A 21179-nucleotide genomic window follows, 5' to 3' on the forward strand; every position below is an offset into this window, starting at 1 on the left:
ATCATAGCATATATTTATTTTGAAAATAATTAATTAAATAAATAAATACATTAACAAATTACGCTTAAACCAGCCTAAGCTGTTTTAGCTAGATCCCCAGACTGGTCAGGCTGATCTGAGTTTTTTTTGGGCACTTTTCAGGCTGGCAGAACACTTAAAACAAGCTTTTTAAAATAGAATTTCATCTGGAAAGAGTGGTACCAATACCATATATCAATGGTGGTGCAATTATTTTGCAGCAGATAGACAGTAAACTCTTCATTGTGAGTAAAAAAAAAAGATAACTAAAATACCTACATCTTGTATCTCTTTGAAGCAAGTACAGAAATATTTTTTTATTTCATAATACAGACTTCCATTGAAAAGGTCCCCACACATATCTAGGGGACAGAATATCATAGAGTCTCTTTTAACATTTTGCAACCATTAAGTGTAAGCCTAGAAACCACCTAGCAACAATCTAGCAATGCCCAAGTAATCACCCAAAACACCCTGACATAAATATAATAAAAAATCATGAAAATGTACAGATATATAAATATATTATTTAATAAAAATTATTTATTCATTAATTGTTTTAAAATGTTTTTAACCATGAAATTAGCTACAAATTACTAAACATAAAAGGATAATCCAGCTAAAACCAGCAAACCAGCTTAGGCTGTTATAGGATTTTTTTTTTCTTCTAGCTGGGATTCTACCATCTTCTATTTGATTACATAATTTTATGAAACACTGGCAAGTACATGGGGATCACAATGCTTTTTTTTACCAAGTATTTCTCACCATATTAAAATCAATACCTTTCAACATTTTCCTTTCCACTTCACTAACCATCTGAGACATCTCCTCATATGGCCACCAAAAAGAAAACACTTTGAATCAACATCAAAGAGCAATGGATACCACCAGGCAATCCAAGAGACCTCATCCATACCTTTCTGGGATGAGCAACCAAATGTTTCCTCATTACTCTGTCCTGTACAGCTTGTAAAAACTGGGGGCTATGGTACAGTGTGCATGAAGCTAATGCTACAGTATAAGCATGGTGTTTGGTTTGCTCTTTAACAATTACAGAAGGATGATAGATAAGACCATGAAATCACTCTCTCTGGTTTCAGTGGATTAATACAGGAGGCAGTCTACTACAGTATTTGTCAGAAAGACTTCTTTGATTAATGGTGTTAAATTCACTTTGATGGAGGCTTGCTAAAGTCAGTCAAATGTTTGCAAGCTCACCTGCTGAATATAGTATCTGTGAACAGAGCTATTAATCTGACCTGAGGGACATTGATTGACGTTAGAATTTTGAACAGACCAAACATAAAGAACCTCCACATGGTTACCATGGACACAAACCATAAAGTGAGAGAAAGAAGTCATGGTTAGGTGGAAGAAGGTCACCTGATACAGAATGATGAATAAACATGTGATATGTCTAATTATTACTCTAAATGGTTTTCTTCCTGGAACAATGCAAAACTTTTTTTTAATTACTCTAGGAACTAGGAAAGGCTATTAACTGTGAGGTAATAAGCTAAAATATATGCTGGAATTGAAATGGGATTGCAACATTGAAGATGCTTCTTTAATTTATCATTGATTTTCTACTCAACTACTGTAAGACTTCGAGATCATTGCATTCATTGCATTCAGTTTTTCTCAAATGGTTTGAATGGTATTCTTTCATAATATTCAGTCAGATAATCATTGTATAAAAAATAATTTAAAGTTGTGTTAGTCAATTAGCAAACTGCTGTATCAGAAATTTTCCAGTGTTATATTTAAATGTATTAATGCCACGTTTGCTACTTTTGCGTGATTCTTTTGCAGTGACTAATAACATTGTCCACAGTGAAACTAATTTCAGATGTGGGTGATATCGTATTTGCTCTCATTAATTTTACAATATCCACCAGCCCTTCTGAGGCTAATTTGGCATGTGTTCAGGCAACCAGGTGACAGAACGCCTCCAATGAGGATAGTAGCACCTTCATAAATAAAACTGTTTTTAATAAAAAAGAAAGAGTCCATTCATTTTCTAATAACCACATTTGGGTTCATAGCCGGCCCTTTTGACAAATCGCTGTCTAAATTAATGTAAAGCGGTTGTGCTTTGTGTTTAAAATAAGGCTTGTGCAGTGAACAAGATCTTCATTAGTCATCCCGCAGTACACTGATGATATTGATAACAGCTTAGTAGCCATTCAGCATTATTACCGACCTCTTGGTATTCACAGAGTCTGGTTTCTTATAGGCTGTCAGTTTACTCTGTCAGGGTTGAGATAGGGCCAAGTGTCTTAAGAGATTGGAGATCTACTAAGACCCTGACACCCTCTCTATCTTAGTTTGTTTCTGTTGGCTGAGGCAGGTGTGGGGTGTTAAGGGATGGGATTCCCCAGGGCCAAGCACTGATGCCGTCTCTCAGATGTGACATTCCCCCAGAGTACCTGGCGGCCTGACATACAGTGAAGGTCACAGAGAATCGATTAGCTCACAAACAGCAATAAAGACAGAGCTCAAAGGGGACAGAGAGAAGATGGGGCAAAACTCTCAGAGTTAGCTGTTGATTTACGATGGTTTGAAAATTCCTTATTACAGAATATTTGTACAGTTGATGAGGCATCATTAAATGTGTTAATATTTTTATTGCATTTTTCTTTTTCTTTCATGATCTAGCATCCAGGATCAATTATACATTGTACTAAATTATCATGTTAAATTGACAGCCCTACTGTTTAAAAAAGGATGTAGCATCAATCAGTCTGTTGCACAGTCCAATACTTTGTAAAGCTAAAACAATGGATTTCCCCATTCTGTCAACAAATACATCAAATGTGACATTAGAGAAATATGTTAACAAAATAGCTGCTTATCTTTGAATTCTCATAACTGTCGAAATGTCATATCTCTGACGGAGCTACAGCAATCCAGCAATGGAATTAATTGAAATTGATCTTCTAAAAAAAATATCACAGTTTACAAGCAGAGGCCTCAATAATTTGGCTCATCAGAAATGTGATGCAGTGAATATGTCCAATGGCCTTGTCCTCGGGCCAGTTGAATTCCCTCATCACAAAGCACTTGTTGTTCAGTAAACATTTTTAAAAAATGCTGACAATTTCCAAGCAATCCAAGTGATTTTATTGTTTTCTGTCTCCCTTGCTCTCTCAACCTTCCCTCTCCCTCCATTTCTCATCTGAATGAAGAGGTCAATGGCAAATTACTATCACAGAAAGAAGGCCACATTCTATGCTGTAATTGGGCAGTGCTTGTGGTACTATACTATTGGCTGGTAGGCTCTTGCCTTTTTTCTCCTCTGGGCAGTTCAGTAGTTCACAAATTAATGTAATACTGCAGTATGGATAGCGTAAACATATGCAGCTTGCTTTCCCTAGTGGAGGGCTACGTTAGAATTAGGGCTCGAGACTTGACCCGAGCTCGAATGCCCCCCAGACCGGAGTAGTATTGATGGAATAGATAGGAGTAGATGGGGAGGTGGTGGGATGCTGGAAACTCTCAATGCTATGTAGAGGTAAGCAGCTGTTTATATACTCTAACTCTGGCTGTGTGGTTGGTTGGATTAAATGAACTCGCTCCTGCCGAACTTTGTTAATAAAACACCCTTTATTTACAATGGACCCAAGTCCCCTTGAAGCACAATGGTCTGGTCTACAGCCACACCACATGCAGCCCAAACCACTACCAGAATGAAAAACCCAGGGAATAAGTGACAGGAATGATGGATGTGACTAGAGAAAGAGGAATTCAGTGGAAAACAATACAGAGAGCAATGGCAACTGGGAACACGATTCCTCATAGGAAACAAAAATCATCTTGATTTGATGAAATATCTGCAATGTAACTACTATTTCTCCTAGACAGCTTAAATTGATTAAATGGAGACTCCTTTTCAGATGTTTCTCCAATAAAAAATAAATTAAAATCAAGCAATCTGTCCTCAGATTTGTCTCAGCGTTTAAGGCTCTGGGTTACTGACTGAAAGGTCGGGGGTTCAAGCCCCAGCACAGCCAAGATACCATTGTTGGGCCCTTGAGCAATGTCCTTAACCCTATCTGCATCAGGGGTGCTGTTTCATGGCTGACCCTGCGCTCTGACCCTAGCTTAGTTGGGAAATGCAAAAACAATTGCATTTCATTGGCTCTGTACCTGTACTCTGCACAATGACAATAAAGTTGAATCTTAATATTTTATCTTATTGTGTATATTTTCTTAAGAGGAATTTTTGGAGGAACATTTGAGACAATATTGATAAATCAGATCACAAAAAGTTCTCCTGAACTTGTTAAGAGAATCCTTTGAGAAATAAAATGTTCAACCCACACATGAAACAGGTCTCCACTGCCATCTAAAACAATAATCTCTCTGCTGACAGAGATACTGTAACTGCATGTTCTGCCTTAACCTGTACATGCATGATAGCCACACCCAAAAGCCTGATATATACAACAGCACATAGCATGGTGCTAGACTGATGATACCCATAACTCTAAGCTATTCAATAAAGAAAACAAATCTCTTCTAATCCACTCCTCTCCCTTCCTATGCAATGTCATTTATAGGCACAATAAAATTGGTTAAGCACCCAGCATCCTACCAGACATAAAAGCTGACCACAGCCAGCATGGTAAATATGTATCTCTGTGTGTCTGTGTATGCGTGTGTAGGCCTGTGGTGAAGCACACTTCTCTCTGCTTTATTTTCTAATCAATGGCAGTCATGCAGTGGAGTAAAGGCGATCGATGGACGACATGCAGGCAAAACTGATACACCAAAGGGTACAGAGCTTTGTATACAGAGCACAGCTAACTAACAAAGGGAGAGGGGAGGGGAGGGGGGGTGGCATGTTCCAAGAGGAAGTGTACAGAGCCAAGCTTAAAGAAAAAATAAATTGGTAATTTAAAAGATGGTGAACAAAATTTGTGAAAAGTTGATTAAGAATATATTCACATTTCATAAACTGAAAATGAAAGATAAAAATAGTTCAAAGTAAATATAAATGTACTACTTTATTGAATATATTTAGTATTGAATGTAATACCAGCAGATTTATAATCAACATTTCTACCAATTTGCCCACGTCTAGTTTAATTTTTTTTTATTTTAGGGTAAAGCATCCATTCCAGAAAGATACCCTGCTTTGTGTCTGGCATGCTAAAAATTATCTTAGCAACATACTAACATCAAACATTACTGAAATAAATTGTCTAGTCTAGTCTAGTCTCCTGTTAATACCAACACCTCCAGCAACCACCCTCATCCCTCCTCCTGCTACTCAAATTGCACTTAAGATCTGTAAAGAGGATGTGTGATGGGTCTTCCAGAAACAAAAGGCAAGGAAAGGGCCTAGCTGGTGTTTCACCTACTTGTTTAAAAGAGTATGCCAACCAGCTGTTACCCATCTGTTCCTAGCTGCTTCAAATGCATCACCATCATCTCTGCCCCACAGAAACCCAAGATAAAAAGACTTAATGACTACAGACCTGTCACTCTGACGTATGTGGTCATGAAGTCATTTCAGAGACTAGTGTTGGCCCACCTGAAGGACATCACTGGACACTTTCTGGATCCCTTTCAATTTGCTTATCAAGCAAACAGGTCTGTGGATGGTGCAGTCAACATGGGATTGCATCATAGCCTGCAACATCTGGACAGACTAGGGACATATGCAAAAATCCCTTTTGTGGACTTCAGTTTGGCTTTCAACACCATAATCCCAGCTATATTCTGGACTAAATTAAACCAACTCTCTGTTTCCACCTCTATCTGTCAGTGGATCACCAGCTTTCTGACAGACAGGCAGCAGCTAATGAGACTGGGAAAATTTACTTCCAGCACCTGTATGATTAGCACAAATGCCCCCCAGGGGTGTGTACTCTCCTCACTACTTTTCTCCTGTATACAAATGACTGCACCACCAAGGACCCCTCTGTCAAGCTCCTGAAGTTTTCAGACAGCAGTACTGTCATCGGCCTCATCCAAGATGATGACAAGACTTCATACTGACAAGAGGTTGAACAGCTGGCTGTCTGGTGTAATCAAAACAAGCTGGAGCTTAACATGCTCAGAACAGTGGAGATGATTGTAAACTTCAGGTGGAACACCCTAACATTTTCCCTGCTCTCCATTCTGAAAAACACTGTGGCAGCAGTGGAGTCATTCAGGTTCCTGGGCTCTACCATCTCACAGGACCTAAAGTGGGAGAGCCACATTGACTCCATTGTAAAAAGGCCCAGCAGAGGTTGTACTTCCTTCACCAGTTGAGGATATTCAATCTGCCATAGGCGCTGCTAATCCAGTTCTACTCAGAAGCCATTGAGTCTGTCTTCTTCACTTAAATAACTGTCTGGATAGAAGACTACAAAATACTCTATAGACTGCTGAGCATATTATTGGTTGCCCCTGCCCTCCCTTCAAGAACTGTACAATTTCAGAGTGAGGAAAAGGGTTGGAAAATCATGAACAATTAAAACTGCCCCATTGAGCAATAATTATGTGCAATACATAGCATAGTCTATTTATATTTATCTAACATATCCTACCTCTTCTGCTATTACATTCCCTTGCATCTGTATGTTACAGATTTGTATTTGCACATATGTATGTGTGTACATATATATCCTACCTCTTCTGCCATTATATTCACTTACATCTACATCCCCTGCATTGTGTATTTCTATATATACTTATATAGTCTATTCATTTGTATTACAATTTTTTCTTGTTGAATTGTTTGTGCACTGGAAGCTTCTGTCAAAAGACAAATTACTTGTAGGTGTAAGCATACTTGGCAATAAACCTCATTCTGATTCTGATTCTGTACAATTATGTTATTAAAAGAAATGAAAGATAGAAATGGCATCTATCTCCTGCTCACACACTCTCTCTCACTCACAATGGCTGCTGTGAGACGGGTGTGTTCTGTGCACTGCTGCATTGCAGATGTTAAGAACAGCAGTGGACGACTCTGCAGAGAGGACAGAGAGGACTGCTACACACACTGATTAAACTGACTAATGTCTTACAAGGACATACGGGCCATCTGAAAGCGTGAAAAGAGAGATCTCTTGCATATAACATAGAGAAGCTTGTTACTTTGGCTGGCATGTCAATAGTTTCAGCCATCAGCTCTGTGTGGGCAGACAGGCTTATGTGTCCAGCTGCTATAGGACAAGAAAATGGATCTCTCAGTGCGTTATAAAAACTCCCTTCTTTTCATTGTGCATCTAAAATGCAAGCTCTCTCTCTCACACACACACACTCTTTAGAAGTCAGATGTGTGAGCTGGCATTTGTCCAGTCTAAACATAACACTCTCTTCATACATTATATCCTCTCTCTCCCTCTCTCTGTCCATTCATCCATCCATGCCATGGTCTTTTGGCTTTGGTCCAATTCTAACAGTGTGTTCTGTCTTGATTAGCATTTGGGGTAAATATCCACAGCTTTATTCACAGCTATGGCCCCACTGCAAAAGAGCATTAGCCTTTTAACAAACACACATGCCAGTTAGTTTATATAGCACTCATCTATAGGTGCCAGGATGAAAAGATATCAGGACCCCAACCTTTTTCGCTGCCCCCCCGTCCTACATCCTGTGTTTCTGTCTATTTAATCAGCTGGCTTTGTTACACATGGCTTGAAAAAATACAAGTTAGACACTAGGGATTACAGACTGAACTCTTGGCAACATAATAGCAAATTCGGCAACAGTAGGTCAAAAGTTTTGCTGCTGAAAGTTTTTTTGCTTACTGAAATTTGAATCATTGCCCCTCAGCGGCTGAAGCTGGAAGTGTTGTTGAATGGGTAGGCATGCGTGTAAGTCTTAGGATCTAAGTGAAATTTCCACAGAGTGGCATCAAAAGCGAGTTGAAATTTTTAGTTGATATATTTAAATATAGTCATCAATATATTCATCAAGAATGCATATATTATTAACTCTACCCCAAACCTCATACCTAAACCTAACGTTCAGTTGAGTTAAAATCAAATTTTTTGAGTGAAAATGCAGCATCTGAATAATTGTTTATGTATCATTGTAACCAACCTCACCATTGTTTATGTGAACACGGTTATGTCCTGATTTTCATGGAACCAGAACCCGTGTCTAAGAGGTTGTAGCGCTATATGGAAAGTTGACCACATTTGAATGGGGCATGGCACTTGCTATTATTTCGGTGGAATGGGTTTAATTTTAGGGTACATGAACTTTCAGAAGCAACAAGTTGTTTTTCTCGCATGATCATGTTGGGAGTTGCAACGACTAGTCGATTAGTTTTAACACTAGTCGCTGGTTCTGTGTTGACTGGTTATGGATCCATAACTTTAGTTGCATTTGTTCTATACATGGTAACAACAGAAAATGATATGTGCCATTAGTTTTATATAATGGTTCGTAACCTATTTGGAACATCATTAAAAAACATTTGCATTTACAAAGCATGTTATACGAGCAAATTGCGCAGCGGACATCAGAAATGGTACTTGAAGTGAGTGGGACATGATAGTTTTTTGTATAATTTATGACAATTAATGGCAGCATGAATCTGGCAATGAAGATCTGCACAATGTTGCATGCTAAATGAACAGACCGAAAGTAGTTATTCACTCTCAAATCAAAACAAATAATTAATAAATTCCTCTATGCAGAGCCTAATCAAATATGGCGACATGTAAACCTGTGTCACAAGATGCACAAGAATGTTTGATGTTATTGACATGCTGCCATATTTGAGTTTGGATCTGTGTACATAAGTTGGTCAATGACTTGATTTGAGAACAACTTTAATTTATTTCTGTTCATCATACAAAGTGATTGTATGCCATCAAAAGTCTTGTAATAAGACACAAGTTACTTATGACACTTTTGAGTGTTTCTTTAAGCTTTTAAGTGAGTTTCTATCAACTGCTATTGTATGTATATCAGCAATCAAACATATTGCTATTAAAAAAATGAATCATTGGTTTGGAACAACAAAGGCGAAAAATGTGGACAGAATTTTTATTTTTGAGTTAACAACACTGCACTGGACATGCCAAAAAGAGCTTGGATGCAGCAGGGGATATGTTGAGTCATTTGCATATAGTAAACATTGATCCGCCGACTTGTCAACTACTTTTCTTGATGACTAGTTGACTAGTAAAAATAGCTAGCTGTGCAAACCTAGTATACAAATTTTTCTCTATTTGCTTGGCTGACAAAACAATCCTGGACATAACAATTGTTTTAAAATCCAGGGAAACCCTGGCAGCCGGTATTGCAGAAGCAGAGCAGAATTTGGAACTCGGGCCCTGTGACCTTATTTGAACCTACACCACATTGTCTATAGGCTCCTTATTGTCTCCCTGTCAGAGAACCACATCACCTTTCATTTCAAGAGTGATGTGAGTGGTGCTTGTGACTAATGCTGCAACTGTTTTTTGTGATAGATAGTTGTGAGTGAAGAGAAACAATCTAAACTGTACCCTCCTAACAGAAAATCCCATCACTGTGGTTTGTTGTGTGCTTTCTAAATTTCATACAGTGTTCTCTATACACACAGAGACAGGTGGCTTTGAAAGTGACACAGGAAGCTTATAAAGGGGAAACACACACTCCCAATGCAACAACAGAGTTTTGGATAAAGTGCATTTGAGAACAATTAAATATGCTCTATTATCCAATAATGGAATTTCCATTGTGGGTGATTCCTAACAGTGAATAAAGAGAAAACATTAAAATAGCCATGTGCATGTCAGATGTGGTTTAACCCTCAATAAGATCCTTTCCATCTATCGCAGTAATTCAAATGTTGCATGCTAATTTGTTTGTACCCACTGGACAGCAGTATGCCGAGGCTATTTTTAATACCTGTTGCAAATTAAAATTAGCATCACCTTCAGTACTGATGTTAAAGTCATTACTTTTCAAAAAATTATTGTTGCTTAACATACAATATGATTCACTAACCACTTTTCTAACATAACTAACTGTAACATACACTTATTTTTCAGTCATAGGTTTTAGTGTATTTATTTATTTAATTTTGGAGGGGACATACAATTTGTGTTGGGCCTGTCAAATGAGTATAGCCTTTCAATGCATATTGAGAGCAAGCTTTAGGGTATACTGCATTTAGCATGTGTTAATATTGCTATTATTAATATGACGTTTGGTTGTTTATGTTTGCATGTAGATGAGTGAAGTAGAGTTCTAGCTACATGTTCTAGCTATGTTTTACCATAGCTAGAACATGTCAGTACTGGATTAATTGCCAGTACTGCTAATTGCATTGACTTTGATATTTGTAATGTGAGCATGTTGTTATGCAGTATACTGAGTCTTTCTTAAAATAGAAAGCTGATGGCTATCATGTAATATTCAGTCCAATGTCTGATTAGATTATTTGATACAATGCAGATGTGGTTAATACATTTATATATTCATTCATTTCAGAATACTTGGATATGCACTTGGATTAACCTTTGAGTAATCATTAAAGGGCAATATCACTGTGTGACATCTTTATGAGTTGTCAAACTGGAACCCTGTATTGGTCAATGCTAAACTATAAAACCAATCGTTCCGACTCTTTGTTCTGATAGGACGATAAACCCACTCTTGTGACCACACATTCTATATTAATACTTCACTCCCTTCCAAACAGTGAGAGGGCACATCCCCCCTACCCCGAATCTATGCCTTAGCTACTACTGATAGACAGTCATAACAGACATTAATCGTATAGGATAGAGAGTGACTGTCCACACATTTTTCTGAATAAAATAATCCCAAACTGGGTCAGTGCACAAGACAAATACTAAGATGCTGTTTTAGGATCAATATTTCAGTGTTTTTCCTCTTCTTTTTTTTTTTTTTTTTTTTTTACACAGGATAGATTGATCCATTGTGTCTGTATCCTCTCTCTGAAGCTGTGTTAATCTACAGAATATATGACACACCATAACACTCTTTGAACAGTCTTAAAGACAACTGAGTGTCAGTACATGAGCGAATGCAGATCTCTGGGCAATGAAATCTATCTATCTATCTATCTGTCTGTCTGTCTGTCTGTCTGTCTGTCTGTCTGTCTGTATCACTCTCCACCCATCTTGTTAGTTCCAGTACTTTTATCTGATTAGACAAGTGGCTTTCCAAGAGTGCTGGTATTTATTATAACAGCACTAGGACTCTTTACTGTTTCTGTTACTCTGCTTTTTGTGTTATGGCATTCCAGATAGGATTTCTGATTTCCAGATTTTTGTATTGCTCTGCGACACACAAAAATTGATCCTGCTTTGGTTTTGTTTGGAATTATTTTCATTAGCAGAGCACAAATAATTGGATATATTTTGTAATTTCTTGCTTATAAAACCTTTGTTTTCACATACTTACCATATCACATACTTGCTTTTATTATATTGCTTAAATCTATATTTCTATATATCTTTATATTTCTCTCTCTCTCTCTCTCTCTCTCTCTCTCTATCTCTCTCTCTCTCTCCTCATAGCACAGAGCATATCATAAAATGTTCTAACTAGGGAGAAATGCTGTAACATGTCATCATTCATTATACAACAACCTTAAGGAATCTTCCTCACCTTCCCAAAAGAATCATCAAGCATGACAGAGTATTCTCTGTATCTCAGCACATGTCCTTCTAGAGGCTAAACATGTTCTTTTTAACAGCTCTGTGGGCTAAGTATATTGTCTACTCTGTATTCTACTGGAAAACTGTATAAATGTAAAGAATATGTTGTATGAGTGCATATAGAGTTCTTTCAGTCCATGCATGGGAGGAAGGACCGCTGTGAATGTGTCCAACAGTGTATCACATTAACAATACAAACCGGCTTCGCCTGCCACACAGCTGACATGTGAGACGTATGTTTGCGTCAACCAGAGGCACATGATGAAATCATCCTAACAAATTTGAGTGAAATCTGAGTTTCATTTCATCACCCCCACATTCCACTCTGAATTCCCTATCGGTGAACTGGCTGTCTTCACATGTGTGCACTAGCGTGGATTTCTTAATTAAACTCAAGAGGAAGTTATTACTTTTGGGACAAGTACAGCCCTTTACTTTTTGCTAATACTTTATTCTCTATGAATGTGTTAATAGGAGGAGTTCAAGACGGTGAAAAAGTAAAAATAAATGTGTTTACATCCACACTCTGTTTCATTTTTGTTGCAAACAGGTTCTGTGAGCACAAAGAGTGCTGCTCTTTTAGACTGTAATGTGGTACAAGCATTCTGGGGCTCTTCTGATTAAGAATGTGAAGTGGCACATGGAAAGGTGTTTGCTGTATTGTGAGTACAAGCAGTGTGCTGGATAATGATTTGTGACTGCAAACACAAGGACTGGGCAACAAAACCTTAGTAAATATGCTGCTGAAAGAAAATTATGTTTCCCAACATGTACACCCCTCTCCAATAACAGTTCAGTTACACCCAGACAGTATGTGTGGATGTTTGCATATTTTAGGGAAACAAGAGTCTACTGAAGTGCATTCTGGGATGTGATCTCAGAGGAGCTAGAGAGAGAGAGAGGCTCATGAGCTGAAAAGACTCTGTTTTCTCAGAAAAGCAGCAATCCAATAACAGGCTTGCAGAACATTGTCTCAATTCTGCATGTCATGGAATTGGAGATTATTTATCCAAAAACAATTTTTTTGTTCTCCTATTTAATTAACCAGGTTTTAATGTAGTATGCATATATGGCTTTCTGTTCCAGAGAAATTCACTTGAACTACAAAATCAAACTGAGAGCAAAGATACGAGGTTGATGGGTACAAATTAATCAATAAAAAAATTATTAAACATTTAGAAGGTGGTTATTTACAAATATGTATGGGAAGCAATGTGTGTCAGATCTACTGTCAGGTCATGTTAACTTGCAATACATCAAGAAGAGCTAGAAAAAATAACAAAAAAATAATAATTATATAAAAATAAATAGATTTTTTTAGGGGAAAGGGCAAATTTGCCAGGGTTAAACTGCTCTGTTATGTTAATTTATATATAACAGTTTCATTCTGTGGGATTTCTGGTGCCATATTCAACCATTAGGATTATTTCAATTTAACCAAAACTAAAATGTAAAAACGATATTCGATTAAGGTAAAATGCTTGAAAATATCTGGAAAAAAAGATTATTGGTCAATCTTTATTATTTTTCCATTCAATTAAAGTGAATGGGGACTTGGGGCTGTCAAGCTCCAAAAAGGACCAAAAAGCCCTATAACAACATCATAAATGTCCAAATGACTTGTAAAACAAATAATTTCAGCTAATAATGTAACCTTGGTTCCCTGAAAGGAGGGAATGAGATCTGCTGACACTGTGGGAGCTCAACCTTGGGGCAGTAACTTTGAAACCCTATACAATCACAGCAATTTGACTGGCTGGTGACACTTGTTACTCCGCCCTATGTATGCATCATCATAGGCATATAAGCCAAAGCCCAGCAACACACCACAGAATGAAGGAAGGAGAGCACATCTCACAGTTTTTTGTTACCTATCTTTTAGGGAACCAAGTTTACATCAGTAACCGAGACGTTTCCTTACAAATCAGTATATTCAATGCTGTGTCAGAAGATGAAACTTTGGGAACCGTATACCATATCACGCTACTGATATGGCAATGCCCAATAGCCAACAGGGTATTAAAAAGGCATTGCTATAACCATCTCTTCATATTGAAAAATTGGAAGGATCTGGAAGGAACAATAAACCATACAGCATGATTCCTGGTGGAATGAGCCTTAACACCCTAGGGACACTGTATGTCTTGTGAATCAAAAGTGAGCGCAATGGTTTGCTTTACGCTTGCCAAACCCTGTGAATGGCCTCCAAAGAAAACAAAGGGTTGTTCAGACACCCTAAATTGATTTGTTTGATCAATGTACATGCACAATTCTCTAACAGGGCAGCATGTGTAGTCTCTTAGCCTCATCTGACTCAAAGGGAGAAGTGGAGAACGCTTGCAGGGTAACAGCTTGAGCCTGACCTGAGGTGGTTGCAAGCACTTTGGGCACAACCCCAAGCAGTTAAAAGCAGTTACAGGCAATGCATGAGCCACACAGATTGCGCATCTGAATTTTTGTCATTTAAATTTTCTTCAAACTACTTCTGACAATCGGTGTTAAGTGGTAATTATTACCCTACATCGTTCATTTATCTTAATAAGCTGGGTACCAGGGTGAAATTAGTTGACAAATTATGTCATACACATTAAACAAGAGCCAAACGCCTAAAGCAGCTGCCAAAACTCCTCATCCACTAAACCTGAAAATCCATTTACAACTTCAAACAAACTCTGAGCTGCTATTTTTGATAATGCTGAGATAAAATCATTTTCTTTATACTCTCATTTCTGTACAATAGATCTAGTAGAGGCTGACATCTCGCTTGATTTCTAAGTTTCTCCCTTATGAGGACAAATTCTTTCATTAGGGAAACAGAATCTTCATTAAACAGAATTATGAATATATTGGGAAATGTGATAAAAACAACCTTAATGAAGATAGAAGAACCTGTGAAGTACTACTAATACCAAGCAAATTTTAATGGTAGATAATTAATTATACCTATCCTTCTCAACAGAATCTGAAACATAAATCTAAAAAAGTTTTAAAAGCAGTCAAATGTGGGTCTCTATCTGTTTTTTTTATTTGTACTATATATTGTACTATTCATGGCAAGGGAGCCTCTGTGTCAATGTGTCACTCGGCAAAAGACAGAAGTCACCCAAAAAATAAAGGTGCACAGGATGCTTGGACCTGAAACAGGACATGGCGGGTGGGGAATTATGAACGACAGCTGTGTACCATCACTTCCTGCCAACATTTCTTCAAAATGTTTAGGCTCAGTGAGCCTAAAGTTCTTCTATTCTGTTTTTGATTTATTTCATGTGATTCAGAGGTGGATTTGACAAGGTGTACCATCACTAAATAATCACCTTGACTTGTCTCCCTTAAGGGTCTAGCTTACTAACTTTTCCAAACCTTTTGAGTACCAGAATCTCATAAATACCAAGATTCACTGTAAAATTACCACACTGGTCTTTCTTTGTCCAGACTCATTCTTTATCACTCAACCTTTAAACCTCTGGGATCGACAGACGCGCTGGCGCATCCTGCTGGATATTTTCATCATTACAGCGGAAACAACATAAAATTCTCCGTCATTTTGGGGCATACAGATAATTGTAAGACATCATTAGAGACCATAAAGTGTCTACTTTTATTTGTGTACACTCACAATAACAACAAAACCTTGTGGTTTTGTAAAATAAAGAAAATAAAAAGGGTGAGCTGTAAGCAGTCTCTGGGTTTGCAAGCATATATCTGAAACACGTCACAAAAATTAACTGAAACTCCGCGAATACTTATAACACAAACATGAAACATATGTCTAAAGAAAGCTTAACTCTTTCCCCGCCAGCGTTTTTAAAAAAAGTTGCCAGCCACCTCCAGGGTTTTTGACGATTTTCGCTAAACTTTAATGGCCCGCAGAATATTTTCTTCCATGAATATATGAAGATGCTATATATCAAAATAAAGATCTGAGCCTCTGCTTTTAGGCGATTTATGATTTTATTTTATCTTCATTTGTTCTTTTTTTATTGCCACTTGAACAGAGGTAGGTTTTGTCAAAAACAACATTTCGGACAAAAACCTGAGAAAAAGGCATTTTTATCAAACAAGTGCTTTAGTATTAGTATGGTGTTCCACTTCACATTTGAGACGATCGCAGTCTGTTTCTTTGATCAAAGAGTTGCGTACTCTTTCAAAACATGCGTGCGGGTCTTCCTTACCGTATACCACCTAAAACACGGATACCCGGAAAATTCCGTGTTTGGCAGGGAAGCGTTTTTTCATAAAACCCGGAAAATTCCGTGTTTGGCGGGGAAAGAGTTAAAATGTCTACTTTTAAACAAAATAATTCAAATTTAAAACAAATATTCTCCTGCAATGTAATCTGTATGAAACAAAGTGATGTACAGTTTTTACCGGTTCATCTCATTATCTCTAATGTGATCACACCCACCAGCAGAGCGCTCCATTCATACGCTAATGTGCTGAGACGTTCATTGCAAAAGGTAAACGCCCCCGACTTTGTCTTAACAAGTTTGTTTGTTTTTCTGCGCGTTTGAAAGACAGCACGATACACAAGTGAGAAAACTCCTGGATAGTGATGAAGAGTTACAATTTTCCTCAGAAGAAGAGCAGGACTCCGATGAACATTTGTATTTTGAAGAATGATTTGATCCAGCCGAGGATACAATTTCAGACAAGTCATTTAGTTTTCATTAGTTGACATGCTATTTTATATAAACATGTACATATTTTACTAGTGGGACTGTTTCCAGACTTGCCAACCAGGATTCAGATAATTGACATTTGAAATATGTCCTAATAAGCAAGTTTAGTTACATGTAAATGTTGTTTCGGCTAAAGCAGGTATTTAAATTGTATGCTGTATGATATAAATATGATATGTAATATGGTATAAAAATAATATGAATGTTTAGATTATATTTTATCTAGTGTTTATGCTGCCTCATTATTATCAACAAAGCTTGTGCTTGCAAATATGTGTTCAGGTTAAATTAGTAAAATGCAATTTAAATATGCCCATATTAGAAAATCAGCATATTATAATGATTTCTGAAAGATCATGAGACACTGAAGACTGCAGTAATGATGCTGAAAATTCAGCTTTGATCACAAATTGCATTTTACAATATATTCAAATAGAAAATTGTTATTTTAAATTGTAAAAATAGTTTAAATATCACTGTTTTGATTGTATTTTGGATCAAATAAATGCATTCTTGTTGAGCAGACGAGACTTCTTCTAAAACTTTTATACGGTAGTGTACGTCTAAAATTAAGTAAAGTCTTTATGTAAAGAAAATGTCTAGTCGGATTACTTCTTTTAACTTAAAACTTGATTTTGATCATTAAGTCTCCTCACATTCATTCTCTTTCTGTTACATTCCTCATTGATAGGCTCAGGGGAGGGGTCTTTTATCTCCTCAGGTGAGAATTACAATCCATATTCATGATCATTCACGCCTCCTCGCATATGACCTTTCTAACACTAAAAGTGTCTTACAAAAGTTAAATTAGTATATTGTTTTGTATGAATGAGTGATCAGGATGGTTTTCACATAATTTTGTAGCAAAAACTCTAGGCTACAAGATCCAGTTATCAAAGGCTTGTGAACAAATGTTTAGTATGTGTTATATGGCCTTATTTCAATGACTTAAAATTTTTGTTTTTTCAAAAACCATGCGTAAACGTTATTTTATCAAAAATACAAACATGTACACACATGTTGCTCACATATTATTTTAGCCCAGTTTGTGCTGAATACAGTGTTCTAAGACTTTAGCCATTAATATGTTTTTAAGCAACTGAAAAAAGCACAAATGTCAAGTCATGTCAAAACTTCTCCAGGGCCCAAATCACCCTCAGACCCCAGAGGGTTAATACAGAGGGACTTACTGTGCATCAACATGATCACATGGGAAGTCGGCATGTTGCTACCGAATGTTACACTAGCCTGACATCTGCCCCATTCATTCGAGTTACTGACAAGTGGCAACTCCCATCAGACATTTTTGCCTCAGTTCGAGTTTGTTTACCTTCACCTATGGTGTTTCTCACAGTGCGTTGCTTTAGCAGCATGGGAGACCATGATTCTCATCCTGTGTTGAAACCAGGAAGTAATTATGTTTGTATAACTACTGACATGATTCCATTTTCAAGATTCCATTTTGACTCCACTGACGGTTACGCCCGTTTCACACATACTCCATGTGCAGTGTGTATGCGGTACGTATGCGGTGCGTATACAGTAAAGGAGCAGCATGCGCTATAGTGCTTTCACATATGCTGCGTTTGCAGTGCGCTACTGATCCGCAGTTTCTGTGTGCCACAAAATCAAAAATGTGTAAGGAATTTTAAACCCAAACGTTAACTTTGAGATTGTTTAAGGCATTGAAACTGAAATTGAAAATTCATTTTAATCATTGTGATTCTTTGTTTTACATGTAGTTTGAGTTGTTGACAGAAGAAAAGCTATCGCGTTATATCTGTTGCTAATAAGGAGAAGAATGAGATGCATTTGGGTTCACTGTCTTTTTTTAGGGTAAAAAAATCATATATGATGGCATTTTGCAACTTTTGGGTCTATAATCATAAATTTTTGTTTTTCTTGACCCTGTAATTTAGTAACTGTAGAACACATTAACTGTAATTATGCGTATATGATTAAATTATTACAGTTTCTTGACAATCTATGTCTATTTTAATGTGAACAATGCGCTGCCACTTTAATTCAGTGCGGTGCAGCACAGCAAATATAGACTCAGTCCGTAAACCATCGCTGCACTGCTGTATACGCACCGCAACTGGAATGGATCGACGGACTGCATCAGCGTGCAGTGTAAAAGCTCTAACCTGTTATCATGGGTACGGAAAAAAATATGCACCGCATACGCACTGCAAAAGGAGTATGTGTGAAACGGGCATTTTAGTTTGGGGGGGGGGGGTTAATAAAATATACATTGCTCTTTTAAATTATTTACAGCTCAAAACAACGTGGCACTTTTATGAGAGAAGTGTGTAATTTGTGAATCTCAAGCCAAATTTATTAATTTGTTTTTTTCAAACTGGTCTCACGAACACTACTACTATCTTCCACTGTTCTCCAAACATATAGTCCTGTCCAAACTCACATCATTGGTTGAGAAAAACAGAAAAGCGTTTGCACTTTTTGAGGGAATAATCCCATGCATGGCTTACTTATAGTTGTCTTTGCATATTATGGCTGTATTTTAACAATGAAAAAATTGCACAAATCTCTGAAATTTGTGAATCTCTCTCTTCTGTGTCTTTCTTTCCCTATCTCTCTCATTACCCTTTCCCCTCCAGTCTGTGGATGGGAGTGATGATGGGTAGGTTGCATCAGCTCTCCTCTGCTGTTTTTCTTTATCATGGTACAGGGCTCATTTAAGTACAGAAGATACAGAGAGTTGTATTTCTAAAGCAAGCCCATTGGGAATTTTAATGTGCCTGCCTGTCTTTGTACCAGCTGGCAGTTCAGGGCTCAGAGAACAAAACAGGGCTAAAGAGAGAGAAGCTGCATTTAGAATCATAACAAGCAGTCAATAACCATTAGAATCTGAAAACAGTCCTCATGTCCTCTGTGACAGATGTCTTTTTCAAAGAGAGAGACATAGGGAAACACGACGGGAGCATAGACTGCTGCAACAAAAATTGCGGGTCAGAGGAGAGCAGGTCCAAATGGTATTTTTTCTATGACTTGGCTGACTACCAGTCAAATAATAAAAAAAAAACATTTAAAATATATTTAACAAAAACATTGAAGTAAATCTTAAGTAAATACATATCGGCAGAACATGATTTCATCATTTCATGGGTTTTAGGGAAGAAATTATTGCAGTTATAGTTAATGGGGCAGCTGGTTGTGGTAAGGAGGATAGAAAGGAGCCAGCATTGAATGAAGCATTGCAAATATCCAATTGCCTTAATCAAAATAGTGGTTAAAAAAAACTCACAATGCAATATGTATAGTATGACACGCTTAGTCTATTTGTCTTAATATCACTTTCACTACTAGATATCATCTTCGTTCATTAAAATTAACGTGTCATGAAACCCTCCACTCCACAGAGGTCCATTCTCACTAATTCGACAAAAATAAGTGTAACGGTTACCAGCCGATAGATGGCTGTGCAATGTGAATAAGCCTCACTCTCCTGACCTCAGGAGGTGCACTAGTGACTGATGCTAGAGGCTGTAGCCTTTAGCCTCCTTGTTAGTGCACCCACCTCCCATGCTGGAGAAGCCAGTTCGAGTCCTGTACGGAGCAGGTAGTACAGAAGCTTCACATAAGCAAACTATCACTGCCTCTAACATAGTATTCTTAACCATTGGTAAATATGTAATTTAAGTGATAAACCTGATATGTACTCTGCTTAGGCAAGCTGACGTTTTCACGAGGCAGTAAACGCTATATTGATCTGGTGCTTGGAGTTACTGTACACTTCTGCGGTTTATTAGCCTCTTTGGGATTCTTTGATTTTCAAATGGTTTTACATTGGACTTGTCGAAATAATGTATATAAGAAAGCTCACTGGAGCAAAAGGAAAAAAAAAGCATCGGCTCACGTTTATCATGTGCTGTACGGAAGAGGATTAGGGCCAAGCAATAATAAAAAAAAATAAAGCCATCTCGAGATTAAAGTCATTATAATGCGAGATTAAACTCGTTAAATTTAGAGAAAAAAGTCGAAATACAATCTTGAGAATAAACTCATTAAATATCGAGAATAAAGTCGTTGTGTTTCGAGAAAAAACTCGTTAAATTTAATCTCGCATTATAATGACTTTATTCTCGATATTTAATGAGATTATTCTCAAGATTGTATTTCGACTTTTTTTCTCGAAATTTAACGAGTTTAATCTCGCATTATAATGACTTTATTCTCGATATTTAATGAGTTTATTCTCAAGATTGTATTTCGACTTTTTTCTCGAAATTTAACGAGTTTAATCTCGCATTATAATGAATTTATTCTCGATATTTAATGAGTTTATTCTCAAGATTGTATTTCGACTTTTTTCTAGAAATTTAACGAGTTTAATCTCGCATTATAATGACTTTAATCTCGAGATGGTTTTATTTTTTTATTATTGCTTGGCCCTAATCCTCTTCCGTAGTGCTGAAACTTGACTGGTTGGAAAACAATCTGGAATCATGTGTAACAGTCACATGAAGTCCTCATTGCAACCTAAAAACCTAAACTTCTTCAGACCATTAGGTCTTTGAGACACAAAAAAGAAGCTAAACACAGCACAATGGATGAAACAGGTGCAGGTGCTTTGAGATGCATTGATAAAAATGTAAGTTCTATTTAACTTGACACAGTGTCTAAAAAATGTTGCGGTCCTACGTGAGACGCTGAAAAATAAGAAGCGCAGCAGCTGTGCTATGCTTGAAAAACTGACCCAAAAACCAGCCCGAAACCTGACAGTTTGTCAGGTTGCGTCAGGCTCTGGATGGGTTGCAGACCTCTATTACACCCTGTAGAATAACCAAATATGATTTTATAATGTTTTTAGTATTCGAATAGAGGC

General features: G+C 37.3%; 1 protein-coding gene across 2 annotated transcripts in view; it reads right to left on the reverse strand.

Annotated features, from left to right (window-relative positions):
• The window catches only part of LOC127660383 (pro-neuregulin-3, membrane-bound isoform), a 486917-nt gene that overhangs the window by 180101 nt on the left and 285637 nt on the right, over positions 1 to 21179 (reverse strand). The window lies entirely within an intron of this gene.

Source organism: Xyrauchen texanus, chromosome 20 (assembly GCF_025860055.1).
Source record: "Xyrauchen texanus isolate HMW12.3.18 chromosome 20, RBS_HiC_50CHRs, whole genome shotgun sequence".
NCBI classification, from domain to species: Eukaryota; Metazoa; Chordata; class Actinopteri; order Cypriniformes; family Catostomidae; genus Xyrauchen; species Xyrauchen texanus.